The sequence below is a fragment of the Rattus rattus genome, chromosome 11, assembly GCF_011064425.1.
Source record: "Rattus rattus isolate New Zealand chromosome 11, Rrattus_CSIRO_v1, whole genome shotgun sequence".
In the NCBI taxonomy this organism is placed as follows: Eukaryota; Metazoa; Chordata; class Mammalia; order Rodentia; family Muridae; genus Rattus; species Rattus rattus.
This window is the reverse complement of record NC_046164.1, coordinates 55,135,271-55,149,823: the sequence shown is the minus strand read 5'-3', so window position 1 is coordinate 55,149,823 and position 14,553 is coordinate 55,135,271. Positions and strand designations below refer to the sequence as shown.

At 36.3% G+C, this 14,553-nt stretch overlaps 1 pseudogene; it reads left to right on the top strand.

Moving 5' to 3' along the window:
* The first annotated feature begins 5,399 nt into the window (after nt 1–5,399).
* On the top strand, nt 5,400–5,692 carry LOC116912212 (annotated as a pseudogene).
* Nucleotides 5,693–14,553: the final 8,861 nt, after the last annotated feature.

Below are 14,553 nucleotides of genomic sequence, written 5' to 3'. Positions count from 1 at the left end.
GACTCTCATTAATGAAGGGGCTGTCTTGGTAGGCTGCCAGATCACAATAGCATAGCTTGGAAGACATAAACCACAGAACAGTAGTTCTCTGGATTGTAGGAAGCCAGGGAAGTCCAAGGTTAAGATGCATGGGCATCTAATATCTGATCAAAGCTTTCCTTCACATTTGTACATCTCCCTTCTGTAAGCCTCATATTCACTGCAGAGAAAAGGATTAATATATCATGTGTGGCTTCTGCTAAGGGTGTGGATACCATTCATGAATTATCTGTGCATATGATTACACTACTTTCCAACATCATAATCCTCTAATTTCATTGCCCCTAGTATTTAGGCTTCAACACTGGAATTTTAAAAGACATACACATTCCATTCTTATCTGTCACTTTACTGAAATAAATACCTGAAGAACATAGCTGACTAACACAGCAAAAGGTAGGCAAAAAAAAATGAAGAGTTGAAATCACTAGAAGTAGAACTTAAATCAAATGTGTGTAACAAAATAAATGTCTGAAACTTTACAGACTCTTTACCCTAAAAAATTCACAAAAGGTTTCATGAGATCGAAATACAAAAGATACAGTTTGGGAAAGGAACCCACCCCTAGGAAATCGAGTAGCCATTTGCCAAGGCATATGAAAAATGTTCATTTCACATTTCACGTTATGCAATGAGAGGAAAGTAGTGTTTGAAGGCGTCATGATACAAAGACATAAACCTGTTTAACACTCTTTCCAATGTTTTAAATTAGATGATAATAAATATTGGGTTTTCTACATTTTTAATTTTCATATCTGTCTTCAATAGGTAATAAAATATTTTAATGTTTTGATAAAAATATTAAAAGGTTACAAAAATAGGTAGTTTCACTACCATTAAACACTGCTGCATGGCCACCAAACCTATAGTAAATAATGAATCCTGCCTGAATTCAATTCTCTCTACCTAAATGCAAGGAGAAAAGATTATTTTTAGTGCTTTTAAACCACTGGTAGCTAGATTAGCACTTGCCTGGAGTAATTTTATTTTGTAACCACCATCATTGAGAATAGTTCTATAAGGTTAGAATTTACTGTTGTGTTCCACAGCCCAACATTGGAGGACTACAGAGATCTTGTTCTTAACCAGCACCCCTCCATTGTACTCACCTGAAATGGACAGTCTGTGAGTACACTTCTCACTGTGTCCTTCTTAGCTGCTAAACTAATCTTCAAGAGTTACTGCAACAAAGAGCTACAAAATGAATGGTTTAAACCATCACCAACAGAAATTTATCTCTGAGTTCTAGAGGCTGAAATTCTAAAATTAAGGTGTCAACACACAAGTGCTTGTGAAATCTGTAAGGGAATCGTGCAATCTCTCTGGTTTCTGGAAGCACTTTGACATCTTCTGGTTACAGCCCCATTATTCCTTTTACTTGCTTCCTTGTCACCCAGAGATCTTTCTATATGCCTCTGTATTTGCACAGCTGTGTCCTCATGAGGGCAATAGGCATAGTAGGTAAGAAAACTGTCTTTTCCTATGAACCCACTTTAACTAATTATACCTACACTGACCCTGACTTCCAATTAAGTGCCATAAAATTAACCTTTACTACTGATGAGCCATTAGAACCCTTCAGTAGTATATTTGAGACATTAATTCTTAGTCACAGAATGCTTTAAAAGAGTAAGTAATTTTTTAATACACATGGTAATGTTTCAGGTCTCTTTAAATAGTTTCGATAGATCACATACTACTCAAGCATTTATAAATAATACCCATCATTGAAAATTCGATATGTATTGTCCTACACTGAAGATAGGTGCTATTGCCTATGTTGGCCATCTTGCTAGACAAATACAATCAAGTATTTATTTGCATTATGATTTTTCATCATAAATATATATAAGACATATCTAATTCCAGAATAAACATCTAAAAGATTTTGACACAGTATATCTCTAAATGAAAGTGTATATGCAATGTAAGTTATAAATGTTATGTATTTTAATATATTTATATGCACAATCATGGTGATAGTTGCTGAATAATGAATTCAAGATAAAAATATTAATTTCTCCAGTGGAAATCTGACAAAAGGACAAACTGTTTAAATGAATATTTGAATGACTTCTTTTAAATTTTAGGATAAGATGAATATTAATCAAAGCAAGTACCATTTTTTTTCTTTTGGTATCTTATTTAGGTCAATAGTTTCCAAAATCCCAATGCTAGAGCCCTTTAATAGAGTTTCTCACGCTGAAGTGACCTCATACCAAAAAATTATTTCTATGTTACTTTGTAAGTGGAATTTTACTACTCTTATGGATTGTAATCTAAATATTTGATATGCAGGGGTCATGACCCATAGATTGAGAACCATTGATTTAGGTTAAGGAGTTTTCTTAGCTTCTGAGGGTGAGAAACATTTTATAATGGCATGAATTCAAATGGAAATATGAAGTATTTTGTATTAAGATATTTTTCTGTCCTTTTAAGATAGTGGATTTCTTCATACAAGGAATCTTAAAATTACTCACTTTACTTACTTTAAACAAAGTAATGGGAGAGAAAGACAGAGAGAATATATCGATATATTTAGAGAAAAGAACCAAAGTGGCTTACATAATTAACATAGGAGCTAGATATTCCTAATTTTCAATGGGAAAATGATTTGTACAGAAATATTGCTGAAGATTTAAATCAACTATTTATCTTAACAATAGCAAAAGAAGGCCACTCCTTTATGCCATATTAAAAATTATCCAATATTTTAATAAAAATGTAAAACAATAAAGAAAACAAAAATGTTTCAGACATTTGTTGGGAGCATTTATTTAAGGATCAATAAATACTATAACAAGAAAAAGTATGGAAGACAATACATCACTCAAATGTCCTACCATGCAAAGTATCTGTACTAATATTTCATAATATGTAAATGAAATACAAGACATTATTAAAGAAATGAAAGTATATCCCACTAAGACTTCTGGTCATACAAATATTGCTATCCTGGATCTTTAGTTTCACCTGAGTTTAAGTACTTGTTGTCTTTAAATTCTGTAAGACATCCCCTCAGATTTTTGATGATGTTGCATGAAATCTGTAGGTCATTTTGGTGGATAAACAATTTTTAAATAGTAGTATCCTCTAGTTCATTTCTTTTCATTTATTTAGAGTTTAATAGTTTTATCTACTAGCTTACTGTTTTAAGCATGCAGGTCACTCACTGAAAATTGTTAGTTCTTTAGAATAAACTAATCATGAGGAGATTAGATTAGTAACAGAATTCCTCCAAATGAAACTAGAGGCAGCTTGTGGCCAGCATCACTAGATGCTTTTCCAGAAAACCTGAGTTTGATTTCCAGCATCTTACAACTGTCTATAATGCCATTTTCAGAGGATCAGACTTATTTTAACCTCAGCTCATACCAGGTACAATAGGTGCACAGAAATGCATGCAGCCAAAACACCAATATACTTAAAATTGGAAAAAAAATCTACGAAAGAAAATCTAGGCCCGACGATTATATTTATGAAATATAGAGAAATATGTTCCTCATAAAACCAGTCATTGTCTAAAAAGAGAAGAAAAATTTCTAAGGTCACTTTACAATATTGGCCTTTAATGAAAATCAGACAAGAATATTACAATGGAGGGATGTATGGGAGTGATTGGGGGGACAGACAGAAGAAATATAATTAATTTTCTAGACAAATACCAGGTACCAAAGTTAATTCAGGATCAGATAAACCATCTAAACAGTCACATAAAGACATAGAAGCAGTCATTAAAAGACCCCCAATCCCCCCCACCAAATAAAAAAGGCCAGGACCAGATGGGTTTAGTTCAGAATGGAATCCTATCAGACCTTCAAAGAAGACCTAATACCAATACTCTTCAAACTATTCTAGAAAATAGAAATAGAAGGAATACTTCTCAATACGTTCTTTGAAGCTACAATTCTGATTATACCTAAACCAAAGACCCAACAAAGAAATAGAACTTCAGACCAATTTCTTTCATAAATATCAATGCAAAAATAAAAATACTCAATAAAATTTTTCACACTGAACTCAAGAACATATCGAAATGATCATACATCATGATCCAGTAGCCTTCATTCCAGTGATGAATGGATTTCAACATGTGGAAATCAAATGTGATACTCAAACTGAAAAAATTGCCACATGATCATCTCATTAAATGCTAAGAAAGGATTTGACAAAATTCAACACCCCTTCATGATAAAAGTCTTGGAATGGTCAGGAATTCAAGGCCCATACAAAAACATACTAAAAGCAATGTACAGCGAACCAGTAGTCAACCAGAAACTAAATGGAGAGAAACTTGAAGCAATCCCACTAAAATCAAGGACTAGACAAGGATGCTTACTCTCTTGTTACCTTTTCATTATAGTACTCAAAGTCTAGCCAAAGCAATTAGACAACAAAAAGATGTCAAAATGATACAAATTGGAAAGGAATAAGTCAAAATATCACTATTTGCAAATGGTATGATTGTATACTTAAGTAACCCCAAAAATTATACCAGAAAACTCCTACAGCTAATAAACAACTTCAGCAAAGTGGCTAGAAAAAAAAATTAACTCAAACAAATCAGTAGCCTTCCTCTATTTAAAAGATAAATAGGCTGAGAAAGAAATTAGAGTACGGATACCCTTCTTAGTGGTCACAAATAATACAAAATACCTTGGTGTGACTCTAACCAAGCAATTGAAAGATCTATATGACAAAAATTTCATGACTCTGAAGAAAGAAATCAAAGAAAATCTCAGAAAATTGGAAAATCTTCCATGCTCATGGATTGTCAGGATTAATGTAGGAAAAAAATGGCCAACTTGCTGAAAGCAATTCAATGCAGTCCCCTTCAAAACTGCAACTCAATTCTTCATAGAGTTAGAAAGAGAAATTTCCAAATTCGTTTGGAACAACAAAAAATCCAGGATAGCAGCAACTATTCTCAATAATAAAAACTTCTGGGCCAATCACCACCCCGACCTTAAGATGTATTACAGAGCAATCGTGATAAAAACTGTATGGTATTGGTACAGAGACAGGCAGGTAGATCAATGGAAGACCCAAAAATGAACCCACACACATATGGTCACTTGCTCTTTGACAAAGGAGCTAAAACCACCAAAAGGAAAAAAAAATGACAGCATTTTGAATAAATGGTGCTGGTTCAACTGGAGGTCAGCATGTAGAAGAATGCAAATCTATCAATTCTTTTTCCCTTGTATAAAGCTCAAGTCCGAGTGGATCAAAAACCTCCACATAAAAATAGATACACTGAAACTAATAGAAGAGTAAGTGGGGAGCAGTTCGTGTGGTGGCCTCTAGGCAGTGCAGCTCCCTGACAGATCCAATGTCTTCCACCCCACACTGCCAGGATGCCCAAGTGGAAGGTTAGTGCTGATGGAGCGGCGAAGGCAGAGCCCAAGCGCGGCTCAGAGAGGCTGAGGTCAAGCCCGCCCCTGCCAAGGTGGACCGGAAGCCGAAAAAGGCCCCAGGAAAGATTAAAGCATCAGCCAAAAAAGCGTAGATAAAAGGGAAGAGGGGAGCAAGCAAAGGGCAAACAGGCAAAGTGGCTGACCAGCAAACTACAGATCTGCCTGCAGAAAAAGGAGAGACGGAAAACCAGAGTCCAACCTCTGAAGAAGAGAAAGAAGGGAAGTCCGACTAAGCATCCATCACGTCTATCAGTGGTCCCTGCCTCCCTTCTTGTACAATCCACAGGAATACAGAGGAATATTTTTATCAACTATTTTGTAAATGCAAGTTTTTTAGTAGCTCTAGAAACATTTTTAAAAAATGAGGAATCCCACTTCATCATCCCTTATATTTTAAGTGTTATTCCTTTCGGTTTAAGCAAAATCCCCTCCCCTCCCTTCCTTTGGGTGTTCCTCCCAAAAGGACTCCCCCCAAAAGTCTAGTTCACTGGGGTTCAGTCTTAAGGGGGCCCCCCTTCCTGGACCCCACTAGGATATTCAACCTAAGGTCAACCAAGTCCAGTATAGTCTTTAGACAGGGAGTCCTAAGCTCACTGCTTAATTATTTACTGTACATGGACTCGGACCCTTCAAAGGTTCTTTCCTGATTCCTTCAGCGTGGGACCTATTCTCAGTTCAGTGGTTTTTTAGTGTAAATTTTTTTTGAAGTTAAACCAGTGGAAAGTTGAAGCCCTGGTCCTGACCCCATAGACTGAACCCCCAGGGAGTGAACGTGATTGTTGGGGGGGGGGCATAGGTAATGGGGAAGCAAGGAAGGGAGCCCTGGGGGGAACACCCATAGTGAGAAGGGAGGGAGGGGTTTGGGGGATGTTGGCCTGGGAACGGGGAAAGGGAATAACAATTGAAATGTAAATAAGAAATACCAAATTTAATAAAGATGAAGGGAAAAAAAGAGGTTAAATGGTTTGCTGGTTGTTTACTTTTTGGTACAACCGGAAAATAGCAGGATACTGAATCAGGAGAGGCTGTGACTGTCTCGGGGGTCGCCAAAACATTCGGTGGAGGGGGCTAGATTTTTATCCTACAGTACAAAGCATACTAAGTGACAATTTGGGGTCTCAGTCATGCATTCGTGTCTGGAATATTTTCAGTTATATCTGGTCCTGTGTTTCTCGTCGAACCATTTTGTAAGAAAGCCAGTCTTTGGTCCTCGCCCTGTCAGAACTGTGATGTCTGTGGTCACGGCAGTCCATTTTCCTAACAGTTGTGATAATGTGCTGTGAAAGATGGAGATTTTGAGTCTGTTCTGCGTGTGACATAAAGTTGTGAATTGGTGGAACTGAGCATTGTGAGCATTCGGTTGTTGTGAGAGGTCGTAAGGAAACGTGCCAAGTTTGAGGCTGGAGCATCACTGGAATAAGTTCAAAGAAAAACAATATGTAGCTCTTCATTTGCCTATGTGAACACAACGTGACTCTTCAGAGTTTGGGTACGTGTGATAAGAATTGGAATGTTTATGTACTCTGCTCCTCAACCAATAAAATCTCAGTTGTGAAAGAGTAAAAAAAAAAAATTTCCTTAACAGAACACCAATGGCTTATGCTCTAAGATCAAGAATCAATAAATGGGGCCTCACAAAATTTCAAAGCTTCTGTAAGGGAAACAACACTGCCAATAGGACAAAAAGGCAACCAACAGATTGGAAAAAGATCTTTACCAACCCTACCTCTGAGATAGGTACACCTCTAATATAAGTACAAATAATTCAAAAAACTAGATGCCAGAGAACCAAATAATTCTATTAAAAATGGAGTACATTGCTAAACAAAGAATTCTCAGCTGAGGAATATCAAATGGCAAAGAAGCCCCTAAAGAAATGCTCAACAACCTTAGTCTTCAGGGAAACGCAAATTAAAACAACCCTGAGATTCTACCTCACACCAGTCAGAATGGCTAAGATCAAAAACTCAGGTGACAACACATGGTGGTGAAGATGTGGAGAAAGAGGAATGCTCTTCAGTTGTTGTTGGTGCAACCACTCTGGGAATCAGTCTGGCAGTTTCTCAGAAAAATGGACATAGTACTACCTGGACATATAGCCAAAAATGTTCCAACATATAACATGACACATGGTCCACTATTTTCCTAGCAGCCTTATTTATAATAGCCAGAAGCTGAAAAAAATCCCAGATTTCTGTGGATACAGAAAACGTGGTACATTTACACAATGGAATACTACTCAGCTATTAAAAACAATGACTTCATGAAATTCATAGGCAAATGGATGGAACTAGAAAATATCATTCTGAGTGAAGTAAGCCAGTCAGATAATATTCACTTATATGGTATGTACTCACCCATAAGTGAATATTAGCACCAAACTTGGAATACACAAGAAACAATTCACAGACCATATGAAGCTCAAGAAGAAAGAAGACAAAGGATGCTTCTGTCCTTCTTATAAGGGAGAACAAAATACTCATGGGAGGAAATACAGGGAGTGGAGCAGGGACTGGAGGAGAGACCATCCAGAGACTGCTACCCCTGGGAATCCATCCCATATGCAGCCACTAAACCCAGTCTTTATTCCAGATGCCAAGAAGTGCTTGCTGTGAAACGTCTGATATGGATATCTCCTGAGAGGCTCTGCTAGAACCTTACTCATACAGATGAGGATGCTTCCAGCTAACCATAAGACTGAGCATGGGTCCCCTATGGAGGACATAGAGAAAGGACGGAAGGTGATAAAAGGCTTTGCAACCCCATAGGAAAAAAATCAAACAACCGCCCCCCTCAGGGCTTCCAGGGATTAAACCTCAATTCAGAGTATACATGGAGGGACCTATGGCCCTAGCTCCATGTGTAGCAGAGGATGGCATTGTTTGGAATCAATAGGAGAAGAAGCCCTTGTACTTGTGAAGGCTCATTTCTGCGGTGTAGGAGAATACCAGTGTGTTGGAGTGAGTGTGGGTAGGTGGTAATGGGTGGGTGGGAATGAGAGAATTTTCATAGAAAGAGGCAGAGAGGGGAGAGAGTATGGAAGAGGGGGAGAGTGGATAACATTTGAAATGTAAACACATAAAATATCCAATAAAAATAAATAAATTAATTTAAACAATTCTAATCTCAACAATAGAAAGAAAATATTGATGGTTTTTACAACAGAAAATTTTCTAATTCTGATAATATTAAATTTTATGACCTTTCTTCTTGTAATTTTGATGTAGTATCTAATAAGTCTTGAAAAACTCAGGACCAAGAGTTTTATCTTTATTTTGCTTTGTGAGTTTGTCTTTTTTTTCCTTTACTTTTAGAAGCTAAAAATAATCTAGATTTTACCTGAAGAAACTAGGAATAGAACAGCAAACTACATTTAAAATATTACAAACAATAAAACTTAAATCCAATATCTATAAACTAAAACCCAAAAATGGCATAATCATAGAACTAATGCTGCTCTTTAGGAAAATTAATCAATAAAAAAATAGAAGATTAATCACAAAAAATGAATAAGTGATTATATTAGTTACAGCAAAGAAATCGATGCAAGGATAAATTTAAGTATTTCTGAATTGTTTGGGATTCTCTTCATACATAATATTAAGTTCAAATACAAAGTTTTGTCCCTTGCTTTCAAAGCCATATACCATCTGTTTCCTCATCTTTTTTTAATTGAGGTGGTTTTCAGACAAGAGTACCACTCTGTTGCTTTTTGGTCTCAAATTCTCTATCTAATGCAGGCTGGCCTTGGACATATTATTCTCTTGTTTCTAACTCTCACATATTGGCACTACAGGTTTGTGGACTGTATTCAGAAATACACACCATTTTCCAGAACTAATAAAAAAATCATTGTCTGCTTTTAGGTACAAAATTAAAATATAAAAGTCAATTGCTTTGTTATTTACCAGCAATGAAAATTGGATTGTAATTAAAATTATAATACCATTCAAATTAACATAAATTAAATGAGATGCTAGATATAAATCTAACAACATATACCATCCACATATCCTATAAGTATATGAAACTAAAAGTAAAATACCTTGTGTTTTTATATTAAGAACATCCATTAACTAGTATAACAGTAATATCACTGTCAACTGCTATTTAGATTATTTTATGATTTCCTATAAGACAGATTAAAATAAATTTGGTAATATAAGATAATTTGTTCAAAGCCACAATAAATATTATGAAGTGAACCTGGGAATTCTGGAAACACCCTTTTTTATTTAGAGGCTCTATATGAAATAGCACAGCCAAGGTCTGAGTTGAACGTTAAGATAATAGGTGAATAGTTTCTTCTAGCCTCTATGCATAAAGGTCAGATCCAGAGATAATGAACAAAAGATAAAGAAGAACAGAGGTTCTCTGGAAATCTGAGGGGTAGACAGAATACAGCTGGGTAATGGCGTGATAGAGGAAGTGTCTCCAGCCGAACGTCAAGTGAAAGTCAGACAACAGGAGACAGCTCAGCATTACTAAGAAAGCAGAGATACCAAGGACGCCAGGAGTCTAGAAGGATGTGGGGCAAATGAAGATGAGAATTCAAAGAGAAGATCCAGAATGTGGAGCCTTCATCCACATTGTTGCAGCATCTGGATTTCATAAAATGTCAAAACTGGTTCGTGGGCCAATTAAATAGGCAGTGTAGAAACATCTGTCCGGTTGCTCTTTTGAAGTCTCTAATAGGTATGCTGCTGACATTCTTTGCTTTGCCCTTTGCATTTTGCAGATGCTCATTCATTTTTGTTTAAATAAATATTTCATGGACAACTCTAATAAACTTCTTTGCTTTTTAAAACTTACATCCTGCCTGCTTCCAATAAGGATCTGGGCCATGGTTCACAGAATATGTTTTTGGAAATGTTTCTCCTCAAAACCTCACTGATTTGTAAAGCAGATAATTGAAATAAGAATGAATTAGTTACTTATCTCCGATTAATTCTAATGAGCAATAACTTATTGTAAACTCTTTGAGGCTATGGATGATATTCAGAAGATGCTTAATGAGTGTTTGGTAATAGATCAGTAGTATGTGGATGCTATCAATGATGTAAGATTGGCTGAAGGTATGGAATGGCAAATATTGAGGTATGTGTTGGGTACCACACAGAGGGACACGTAACAAGTCAACTATATAAAATAGAGTTCACATATGACTAGCATCCAAAATATATACCTATAGCACTTGCCTTAAATTGAAGGTTGAATTAGTGTTCTAGACTCCAATATGTTGGAGAGTGTGTATATTCTTTAATGCATAACAATTTTATCCCTACATAAATCAACATAAACTTTGAGAGTTCAAATGCTTATCTAACCCAAACCTAGATCTGCAAATACTTGGAAAATTTTCCATCACTTCTTCTATTCTGATTTTGAAAATTGACTTCCACATGACTTGTCTCTTCTTTCCGTTTTCTATCTCAATTAGATGACTATCTTTGTTTCCCATAAGTCCATGAGTTCTGCAACTTCCTACAGATAGGTAAGCACATCTGTAGTTGAAAGCCAGGTTGCATGAGAAAGAAAAAAACATGTGTTCCCATGAGGAATGTTAAAGGGATAAATTCATAAGAAAGAAAACATGCTAATCTCAGCAAAGACACAATACACTTTGCAACTCTTGCTGTGATTAATTGCACGCAACAACGCGGAGAATGATTTTTAAAGGGCCACGGTGATCTTTTAAGGAAACTGCGAAGGAACGGTGCACTAACTCTGAACAGCTTTACATAACAGGCTATTGTGTGAGAAATTATGGATAATAAAATGCATAACTTTCATATAACACTTAAAGTAGGCAGTGTTGCCCAACTTTTCCCAACTGACTCAGCTGAGGAATCATAATTAAAACAATCAAATGAATTCCTTTGCTTTGAATATCCCCCCTTATACTATAGTGGAAACTTGGCTTAAATGGCTTCAGTAAAGTGCGTCATATTCTACCACGTTGATATTTTTAACCAGAATAAGCCAGTCTCCAAAGGGAAATTCAGTCCTCAATCACCATCCAAGCTCATGCTTAATCTTCAAACTGTGTCTAGTGACAAAAACAAATGAATAAACAGAAATAATAAGCATGTTCTCTTTCTTCCTAACAGTCGGTGCTTTCTCTCTTCCTGCCTAACTGCTCCCCCCTCCAAGAAGATGAAATACAGGTCCTTCAAAATAATAGTTTTTTAGTGAAATAACTTGATAATCTATTAAATAAAGGCCATAGCCTTCTTGTCCTGTCCTCTTCAGTGAAGTGTACCACTTACTGTGACTCTGTACCTCCTCTGTCATTTTTTTCATTATTCTCTATTATACTAAAATTTAAGACAAGAGTGAAACTCAATGTAAAGATTTCCTATCTATCACCACAGAATAGGTTTGGCCAATTGTACAAAGTTAGACACTCCTGATTGGAATTATATAAATAATAGTTAATTTGATTTCAGTTCTGGGCTGACGAGCCCTGTCTGTCCATAGTGACACCTAGTATTCAAAGGAAAGGAACCATCAACTATGTCCTTTCCTATGTGGAAAAGGATTGGAGACACCTCTTCCATTGTTTTTCCCTCTTTGATCAATCTCTATTGCAACTGGCCACATCCCAGAAATGACTTAAATTACAACCTACAGTTATAGAATCAATGCTAATTTACCTACAATAGAGAAGACAAAATTATTTGAAAATCTTTAAGTTTGAGGTCTACTACCTAAGTACTATATAAGCATAAAGCTTCCTTTCTGGTTGGCAAGATCTATCATGTTATAAAATAAAGATACTCCTAGCCACTGGTATTACTTGATCATAGAATATCTGATTAGAATGTATGTGGTCTTGTTCTCAATGTTTTATACTGCAGGAAAAAAGAAATGGATGAAGATGAAGAGGAGGAAGAGAACAAAAACATACAGTTCATGAAATGCCCAAATTTAATATGCATTCACAATACATGGAGAGCAAGATCTGAGTACAAATAGAATCAACATTTCTGTTGATCACTTCTGACGTCAGCACTGCCCATTCCAGAGTGCCCTTCTCCAGGTACTGCACTCTCCTGAAAGCATCATGGCTCTGAACGCTCTTTCTCGATTGACATCCTGTCAATGAATGTGATGTCTTTCATTGCCACAGTAAATTAAGAATGTTGTTTTGAACAACTGGACAAGATCCAACAACTAGAAGAGAGAATCCGTTTATTTTGCTGAGAATCCATACCAAATCTTGTTGCATTAGTGAATTTGGGTTGAAAGCATATTGCAACATCATGCAGTAACAATATGGTCTGGTAAAAATGAGGAGAGAGAATTAAGGGTGAGAGTTTGGACCCAGCAGAAAAGTTAATGGACATGAAGGCAGGGGATGAGAAATGCTGTTTTCAGAGCGGGGAGCGCATCCTTCACAGCCTTGCTTTTATACATTCTCCCTCTTTGAATTGCAAAACTGAAAACAAGGGAGTATATCAAACGCGCTTTCCCAATTATAATACCTCAGAAAATGGGACAAAAATCATTTTAATGTGAAAAAGGACCAAGGAGGATGTGATAACATAAACAAGAAGCAGACTGAGAAATGCAGGGAGAGCCTATTTGCCACATTCTCTGGCAGCCTTTTCCCACAAGATTTGGTAATGTAATTCGTTAGTCTGATGGCTTAAATATTCACCTTGGTAACAAGAGCGAGGACTGCGCATTATATTGAGAAATTATACAACATATTTACCAAATGTAACGGCTGCCTCTACCATCATATTTGTAGAACATAATAAAATCTGTACTTGACTAACAGGTGTTTTACCTTAAAGTGCTTTTCTTAGTGTATTATGAACCTGTTTTCTGACACCAGTTATTACTTATTTCTACAGCCTTTATTATAGGAGCAGTTAAAGAGTAACTTCCACTCTTAAAAAGGTTGATTTGTTTTACTCCAGGAGTGAGTCAGCTGTGGAGCGTTGAGGCACGCTGAAGTTAAAGGGCAGCTGCCAGGTGACAGAGGAGTCTTTCTTCAGCTTTGCACGATGCCTTTCCCTTTGGTTCTTCATCTTTCTGACTATGAAAATGATTGGTTGCAGAAATGGTCTCATATTTATACCGTTCTTTATTTTATTGCTATTTTTCCAGTCCCCTCAATCTACCTGTAGTGGGAATGGAAACATCCGTGTAGATCTGGAGATGGGAGAATGGAACAGGCTCCTCCAGTAGGGCTTTACTCATCATTATGAACTGTATATCTTCTATTTATATGCTGAAATCTTAGATATGTGAGTAAATTGTCCGGTGATTGTTAAGACATTTCCCTTGTAAGGTCAGCCTTATCTGTTCACAGAACTTGAGTTTATAGATGAAGAGGTTTTATTTTGTCCCATACGTTTAAATATATTTTAGTCATTGAAGTTTCTTGTACTTAATCCAGGTTCTTTCTTTCTTTTTACTTACTCTTTCATGGGAAAAGGGGGCAGGACTAAATGCAAATTAACACTGCTGTTTAAATATCACAGGCCATTTTCTCTGAGCCCAGTTACAATAACTAGTAATTATAAAAATTGCTTGCCTTCGGCTTCTGGCTAAGCCAATGCTAAACTTGTCCTTTTATTAGGTCTGTCAGACTGAGTTAATTATCTTTATGATAATAGATGTGCCTTACCTCCAACAAAACAAATACACTTATAATTAGCTTTTTAGTTAGAATTTTAATTTATTTATAAAGACTGTTTGTTTTATTTTGTTCTTCCTGTTGTAAAAGCCAGAGTGTAGGGAGGGATCATTCCCTATTAATCAGGTTACCAGCCTGCTTTACAAAGACAGAGAAAGAAAAGGGGCTCATTGTGTTAAACTGCTCAGCTTTGAGCCGACTAGTCCATCACTCCTCTTCAGACTTCTATTAAGTTCAACTGCAGGGCATTTGATTTGAGCCCTTTTTATCTGCTTCCTCAATGTAACAGTGCTGTAGGAGTTGCTATATGAAAACACTAGAAGGTATGAATTGGGCGTCTTTTGTATCAGCAAAACTTTATGGAGATTTAGAAGAGATTTATGTTGATGCTGTACCCCCACACTTTCCTTTCTTATGTTCTTCTTCCCTCTATGACTAGCATGT